This window comes from Rhinopithecus roxellana, chromosome 13 (assembly GCF_007565055.1).
Source record: "Rhinopithecus roxellana isolate Shanxi Qingling chromosome 13, ASM756505v1, whole genome shotgun sequence".
NCBI classification, from domain to species: Eukaryota; Metazoa; Chordata; class Mammalia; order Primates; family Cercopithecidae; genus Rhinopithecus; species Rhinopithecus roxellana.
In genome coordinates, this window is record NC_044561.1 from 101416095 (window position 1) to 101424531 (window position 8437).

Here is an 8437-nt window from a genome sequence, read left to right on the forward strand (position 1 = left end):
TCTCTCCCACTCAATAATATGGAACTCATTAGCAGAAAGCATAAGGTCTGCCTTCAAAATGCATCCCAAGTCCAGGTACTTCTCACCTTTCTTTACTATGCCAGTCCAAGCTATTGTCACCTCACACCTAGACCCTTCTAAAAGCCTATTTGGTCTTTGCTTCCACTCTCACTCCCTAAGTTCTATTCTCTACCCAGTAGCCGGAATGGCCCTATTAATCAATTCCTGTCATTCCTCTGCTTTCACCTCTCCAACGTCCTCACATCTCCTTCTGAGTAAAATCTAAATTCCTTTCCATGGCTCAAAGGTCCTGGTAATCTAGACCCCCACCTCTTGTCTACCTCCACTGGCTCTATCATTCCCTCCTCTCCAGCTGCTCTGGCATCCTATCTCAGAGACTCTGCACAGCTATTTCCTCTGCTTAGAACCATTTATTAGCCCCTCACTTCCTTCACCTCTCTTGTTCATTCTACATCCTTGGAGAGGCCCTGCATGGCACATATTTTACTGTCTGTCTCCTCCTACCAGAATGTAAGCTCTCTGATGGCAGGATCTTTGTTTCCTGCTCTATCACCAGCCCCCTAGTAGAGTGTCGGAGAATGTGCTGAATGAATGAATAAATACTGCAAATGCATAAATAGCTTGCTCAAAGTCCGACAATGGTGCTGACTGGCTTTCAGAGTCTCTACTGAGGAATAAAAATAAATTTGTCCCTCAGTGTTCCAGAGATGTCACAGGGCTCATTTTGGTTGAACCAGAGGTAGGATGCCCCAAGTTCTACCTGTTCAGGTAGGTCTTTTCCCCAGTAGCAGCTCCTGGCAGGACGAGGGAGTCCTATGAATTCTAAAACCCCCACAGAACAGGGTTTAAAAAGTACTAAATTAGAGGTTTCTAAATGCTTCTCTAACCCAAAACTCAAATACAGTTAGTGGATCAGAAGCAGCAAAAAGATCTTCCCTGGTCTGTCCTTCCCCTACAGCTGCTACACTTCTCGGAAAGTGGCCACAAAGGGACAAAAGAAGGAACTTGATGCCCTGTGACATTATCACCCTGATAAGAGTTGCAATGCTAAACTCTGATTGAGCCCTGCTGTTTCAGAAGTGTAATGTCAAGCAATGCACTAATGAGATGAGAAAACTGCATCAAGGAAGCCAGCTCATCCTTGGGGAAATGAGAACACGGTGTCTGACGTCAGCATGACACCCAACTCCTATCTTAGCACAGGCTACAGATATCATGCTGCTGTCAGCTTCATTATGGAAACAATACAGAAATCTGCAGCAGACATTACTCCCAGCTTCTGGACTGTGAATCAATGACACCAACGCTTCAGGAGCCAAATTGAAGGCTAGACAAAGTCATCAAACTTGAGGATTCAACAAGGTAATGGGACTGAATATGGTTTCTGGCACAGAGCTGCTATTAGTCAGGGCAATGTGAAATTCACTGCTACTAGAGCTTCCTGGGTGGATTCACTCATTCATTCAACAAACATTTGCTGGCAATAAAGAGGTCTGCCAGGCAACAAAGAGAAGAAAAAGACTACAAAAGATTACCCTGCCTTTTGTAAATGAACAATGTAATAACTATGATGACAGTGCTAAAAAAAACAGCAGCCAGCTGGGTGTGGTGGCACATGCCTGTAATCCCAGCACTTTGGAAGTCTGGGGTAGGAGGATGGCTCGAGGCCAGGAGTTTGAGACAAGCCTCGGCAACACAGTAAGACCCCATATTTATTTACATATATTTTTAAAAAGAGCAGCCAACATTTTTTTGAGCACTTGTCCTAGTAAGTACCACTGGATTCTTTTTTTTATTTGTTTTTTATTTTTTGTTTTTGAGTCGGAGTCTCTCTCTGTCATGCAGGCTGGAGTGCAATGGCGTGATCTCAGCTCACTGCAACATCCGCCTCGTGGGTTCAAGTGATTCTCCTGCCTCAGACTCCAGAGTAACTGGAATTACAAATCTGCGCCACCACGCCCAGGTAATTTTTGTATTTTTAGGAGAGATGGGGTTTCATCATGTTGGTCAGGCTGGTCTCAAACTCCTGACCTTGTGATCTGCCTGCCTCGGCCTCCCAAAGTGCTAGGATTACAGGCGTGAGCCACCACACCCGGCCATGCTGGATTCTTTAAGTGCAAGAACTCACACTATCATCACAACAGCCCTCGGTATTACTGTCCTTGTTTTGAATATGAAGAAACTGAGGCTCAGACACTGATTCAGAATCACAGCAGGGTTCAAATCCCCTGACTATAAAAGCCAATGCCCATAACTGCTAGGAAACACTGCTTACTCTAACCTAGTGCATTAACCTCAGTAGGATAAATAGGGACTTCACCCTCTGATAAGTGAAGTGAGGGTTTCTGAAAACAAAAAGGAGGCCAGGTGCGGTGGTTTATGTCTATAATCCCAGCACTTTGGGAAGCCAAGGAGGGAAGATCCGTTGAGCCCAGGAGTTCAAGACCAGCCTGGGCTACATACCGACACCTCACCCGTTCCTACAAAAAATGAAAATATAATTAGCTGGGCATGGTTGTGTGTGCCTGTGGTCCCAGCTACTAGGGAGGCTGAGGTGAAAGGATCACTTGAGCTCTAGAGGACAAGGCTGCAGTGAGCTGTGACTGTGCCATTGAACTCCAGCCTGGACAACAGGGTGAGACTCTGTCTCAAAAACAAACAAACAAACAAAAAACAAAGGGCCAGGCACAGTGGCTCACACCTGTAATCCCAGCACTTTGGGAAGCTGCCAAGACGGGCAGATTTGAGATTAAGAGTTCAAGACCAGCCTGGCCAACATGGAGAAACCCCGTCTCTACTAAAAAATACAAAAACTTAGCCGGTCATGGTGGCTCAGGCCTGTAACTACTTGGGAAGCTTAGGCACAAGAGTTGCTTGAGCCAGGGAGGCAGAGGTTGCAGGTTGAAGTAAGCCAAGATCGCACCACTGCACTCCAGCCTGGGTGACAGAGTGTGACTGTCTAAAAAAAGAGAGAGAGAGAGAGAGAGAGAGAGAGAGAGAGAGAAGAATATGGTGAATACGATATTCTTGCTCCTGCTGATGGAAGAAGTCAGTCCGGGAGCCTAAGTCTGGGGATCCATAACAGGGGCCGGATTACACTGTAAGCAATAATGAATGTAGCTGCCAACATACATCTTATTTCCAACTGAGAAATAAGAAAGCCTCAGAGAGGAAAATTCACTTTCCCAGACTTTTTAGTGGGGTGGAGGGGTAGAATCATTCTCATTTGACCCCCATACATCTTGATATTTCTACTTATCAGAAATTAAAGTATAAATTAAGAAGCTTACTCTCCCTTCTCAGAATCCCATAGCTTCTCATCTGTAACTTCCTCAAAGCACCTGCCACCTTCTCTTACTACCCTGGAGAGTTGCTGACAGATGCTAATTTATTTTTACTAAATACATTACCTTACCGGAAAGGTTAAACATGCATAATAGATAATACCAGCTACTCTTTGTTGAAAGAGGCTTACAGATGGACGAGGAAACAGTGACCTGCCCAAGTAGCACAACCAAGACCAAAGTCCACCTGACTCACAGCCCAGTGATCTTTTAAGGACATGATCTTGCCTCTTCTACAGAACCATGTAAAAAGCTGAAAAACTTAGAGAAATAAAAGGAGAAATGCAGGCAAATGGTTCTGTAATCCAGCCAGAGGCTAAAAGTCCTTGTAGCAGGACAAATGCAATCCTTTCCAACCTCACAATGCAAACAGATGATAATAGTTGTCAAAAGACAAAAATTAGAAGAAATTTAGTTTAAAATCTTAATTGGCTTATATTTGCATTCTAGAATCAGCCAATGCCTCGTTGTATAAAATAGAATGAGTGCTCTGATTAGCTGAGCTGAGGAGGCTGGCGTTATAGACAGAAAAGGGCTGAAGAAAGCAGAAACACAGAACAAAAAGCGAATTGGTTGTTTCAAAGTTATTTTCCTTGTAAAGGTTAAAGCAGAGAGGACTTCCTCATCATGCCAGCTAAAGCTGGTTTATTTGGGGATTTGGCTATATTAACTGTCTCTCCTAATTTCTAGGAAAGTCAAATAAGCAACTTAGTTTCAGCTTAGTGGCATGGAACTTCAGCATAAGTGACTCCATATTGGGTTGATCTGTTGGGCATAGTGCAGGGGCTCAGTCCAAACCAATAGCCTCTTATAAATTTTATTTAACATAGTGATAACAACAATATGACTGTGGTAATAATAGAGGCAGCTTACTATGTGCCTGGAACCATTCTAGGGGCTTTACAATATTTTTTAAAATGTCCTAAGTTCTTGAAGGCAAGGGACTTTACAAATATTAACTCCTATAATTATTATAACGATATTAAGTAGGTACTATTATTATCCCCACTTTTTAACGAGGCAAGGTTGAGAGGTCAACCAGTTTGCCCCAGGCAAGCCCATGAGGGCTTACCATGTGCTAGAAACTAAGTCCAGAAATTGTACTAAGTACAATTAACTGGTTTAATACTCAAAGCACCCCAAGATACCTGCTATCATTATCACCACTTTCAGAGGGAGCCACAGAGCTCAAGGCAGCCCGAACCCGGAGCCCGCGCTTAGCCACCAGCTGCGTGGCTGAGGGCAGGGCGAGGTGACCCAGGTTGGGCGCGCGTGGGGCGGGGGCTGGGTAGAGATCTGTTCACTCGAGTTCTCAGCAAGGGCCGTACTGGACGTCAGCTCTGAGTGTGACCAAGGCCCTCGGCTTCTCCAGATCCAGGCGCCCCAGCCCGGGAGCTCCGTGCCAGGGAGCCTCCGAGCATCGCGGGCCGCTACTGCCCCCTGCCGCCGCCCGGGCCCTGCAGGGAGAGCTTGCCCGGAGCAGAGGCGCACGGCCGCCAGGCCTCCGGCAGCTCCCAGCCACGACCACCCAGAAACCCCGCAGAGGAAACGGAAGCCGCCGCCCGGCACTTTCTGCACTCCTCTCTCCGCCCTCAGGTCCCTGCGGCCTCCCATCGCCGTCGTCACTTCTCGTGGGCTGGCGGGTAGAGCCCACCGGCTCCCCACCCACCTGGCTCGCGGCCCACGCTCCCAACGCCAGAAGTTGCCATGGTGAAGGACGCGGGAGAAGCGCCGGAACGGGCGCGGACGCCAGGGAGGGCGCAGAGGAGGCCACGCGGGTCCTTCCTCCACCTGGGCCCAGGCACTTCCGGTCTTGTGGGCGTCGGGGAAAGCTCCTTGCAGACTTAGCTGCGGGCTTAGCATCTCCGACATGAAGGGAAGCGGGGGCTGGAGGACGCAGAGACTCCCTGGGCTGCTCGAAGTCCAAGGCTGTAACCTGGCTCGGGTCCTCATTTTCCAGCCCTCAGTGCCCGGCTGCCCGCGGTTGCCATTGTGACGCTGGCCGCGGAGAAGGGCAAGGTCCCGAGTCGCGTGCAGTTGCTCCTCGCCGCCACTTTCCTCCTCCAGGCTGTGGGTAGTAGACGTCAAAAGAGATACACCAGGGCGCGACCCAGACTCAGGACCGCCAGGGTGGGGGGGCTGCTTCAATCATTGGACACACTTCCTGGGCCCCTCGTGACCGCACCCTCCTGGCCTCATACCGCGGGGTGGGTTTGCATGAGGGTGGGCCGAGCCCTGTCGCTGAGTGACACTTTTTCAAGGCCGCCTAGCTTTGGTTACAATGGATGTCTCATACTGAATTTTAATCAGTTTCTTACTGGAGGACATTAATATTTTTTCAATCTTTTGTTATTACAAACAATACTAGAGTAGTGTGGTAATATCCTTGTATGTACGTGCACACGTGCAACTTTCTCTGTAAATTTCCAAAAGTAAAATTTCTATGTCAAAGGCCAAATGCAATTTTAATTTTCATGAATATGACTAAATTGCCCTTCAAAGACACTAGCAAATTTACATCTCCACCAAAACTGGAGTCCGATAATTTTAATTAGGATTATATCAACGGTGATGAACTGTTGCAAAAGAATTTTCCAGAGCCTTTGCCATTAAACCAATTCTTTGATCAGTTTTTTAAATGCAACGTAAATAGTATCCATATTCATTTTTATTTTATGGAAATTGTCTTCACTGATTCTTTTACATATAAGTTTCATGATAAAGATTTTACTTCTTTAAAATTTGTATGTCGAATTTTACTTTGGTTTCCATCATTGTGATATTTCTTATTTCACACTCATTTTATTGAAAAGGAAAAAAAAAAAGGCAACCCTGACATTCAGAAGCTAGCCTGGCATCATAGGTCCACCATGTTATCCTCCTATTGTACATAGCATCACAAAATAACCTCAGATATGGTTACAGAGAGCATGATAGAGTGAGGCATAGCAAATGCAAATCTACTTTGAAATTTTGTCTAAGCACAGACAAAAACACGGTCACTGTGCCACTCGCAAAATATCAAACACCCTTCTTGGAGAAAATGAGTGACTGCTAGTCTGCTAGTTCTTGTTTTGTTTTTTGAGTCGGTGTCTCGCTCTGTCGCCCAGTCTGGAGTGCTGGAGTGCAGTGGCATGATCTCGGCTCCCTGCAACTTCTGCCTCCCAGGTTTACGCCATTCTCCTGCCTCAGCCTCCCAAGTAGCTGCGACTACAGGCGCCCGCCACCACGCCCGGCTAATTTTTTGTAATTTTAGTAGAGACGGGGTTTCACCGTGTTAGCCAGGATGGTCTCCATCTCCTGACCTCGTGATCCGCCCGCCTCAGCTTCCCAAAGTGCTGGGATTATAGGCGTGAGCCACCGAACCCGGCCCCCTGCTAACTAGTTTTGTCTTTCTTCTAGTTTGCCTTTTCTATAGATGAGATTTATTGAGATACCCAGTAATGGAATTGGCTCCTGCTTCCTGTCCACATGCAATCTAGGACGAATCCAACTTTCAGAGACCCTTTTTAAGTTACCCATAAAAGCTCAAATCCAGTAATAGGTTCTTTATAACACCCCTTTTCGAAGATACCCCCCATAGTTCTGCAACGGTATGTACTTTCCCTCAATGCAACCCAACGTGTTCAACTACAGGTGTCCTGGTGGTCTTTGGCTAAAAGGCATTGACACTAGCAAGTTCGATTTTCTTTTCTTTCCTCCTTTTTGAGACACTGGTCTCATCCTGTCACCCAAGCTGGAGTGCAGTGGCGCCATCACAGCTCACTGCAGCATCAACCTTTGGGCTCAAGCAATCTTCCCATCTTAGCCTCCCAGCTAGCTGGGACTACTGGTGTGCACCACCATGTCCGACTGATTTTTATTTTTATTTTATAGAGACAGGCTTCCACTATGTTGCCCAGGCTGGTCTCGAACTCCTGGGCTAAAGGGATCTGCCTGCCTTGGCCTCCCAAAGTGCTGGGATTACAGGCATGAGCCACGACACCTGGCTGCCATAGTTCCATTTTCTTTGGTAAAATTTTGTGGGTCCAAAAACCTGTCAATGGCTGTCCTCTATAAATGTTTAGTAAGGAGCAAATTTTACATGGGCAGTTTGTTTTAGTTTGCATTGATTATTTCAACCAGATCTGATTTCCTTTGCTTCTTGTAATTTCCAGTGTTACCTTTAAGATGTGAATCTTCTGAGTTCTTTTCATAACAAATGTCACAGGTGCCATCTTAGCCATTGTCAATTTTATTTTATAGGATTTGTAAACAAACCTCCTACAAAAAAATGACTACCAGTGATAGTCATTATGAATCAGACAGAAGGTTGATAATTTTTTCATCTGCTTCTTGACTCAAGAACCTTCAGCAGGGCAGTGATGTAGGACCTGGATACATAGCAAAGTAAAAATGGTCTGCTTCAACTGGCAGGCTTACTGTGTGCACCATGCCCTTTACCAGGCACTGGGAACACAGGTCCTGCCGTGAAAGTAATTCACAGTTTAATCAGAGCAATATAGGAGCTGGCTGGCCTCAACTTGCCAGATGGATGAGAATGAAAAGGACCTTCCAAATGGAGGAAACAGCCAAATGCAATGAGTTTATTTATTTAGTAAATATTTATTGAATACTTACTTTGTGCCAGGAACTGGGCTGAGCATTGGGGATGCAGGAATGAGCATCTTCCATGTGGCCCCTGCTCTCTAGAAGCTCCTGGTCTGGTGGGGAAGATGCGTGTGAAACAATCGCTCCAGTGACTGCAATGTGTAATAACCACTGCAGAGAAAATCCAGAGTTCTGTGGGAGCCTGGGACAATGGCAACCTGACAAGTGGGGGTCAAGGAGAGCTTCACTGAGAAACTCACTTTTAATCTATGTGAAGGATGAGATGGTGTTTGCCAGACAAAGAGGAGGTTGTTCTTGGTGGAGGACATAATTCATGCTCTGAAGTGGGAGAAGACTTGACCCTTCTCATGGGATGAAAGCAAGCCAGCGTGGCTGGAATGAAGTGGGTTGGAGGAGGCCGTTGGGGTATGAATGAGGTGGACCAATAGCTGATCCTGCAAGGTCTTGTCCACCACGCTAAG

General features: G+C 46.4%; 1 long non-coding RNA gene across 1 annotated transcript; it reads right to left on the minus strand.

Annotated features, from left to right (window-relative positions):
• Window positions 1-4553: 4553 nt before the first annotated feature.
• On the minus strand, window positions 4554-5356 carry LOC104674635. Its single transcript, XR_004052754.1, has 2 exons — window positions 5035-5356; window positions 4554-4876 (listed from the first exon to the last, which is right to left on the minus strand). It is a non-coding gene; the product is annotated as an uncharacterized LOC104674635 (long non-coding RNA).
• Window positions 5357-8437: the final 3081 nt, after the last annotated feature.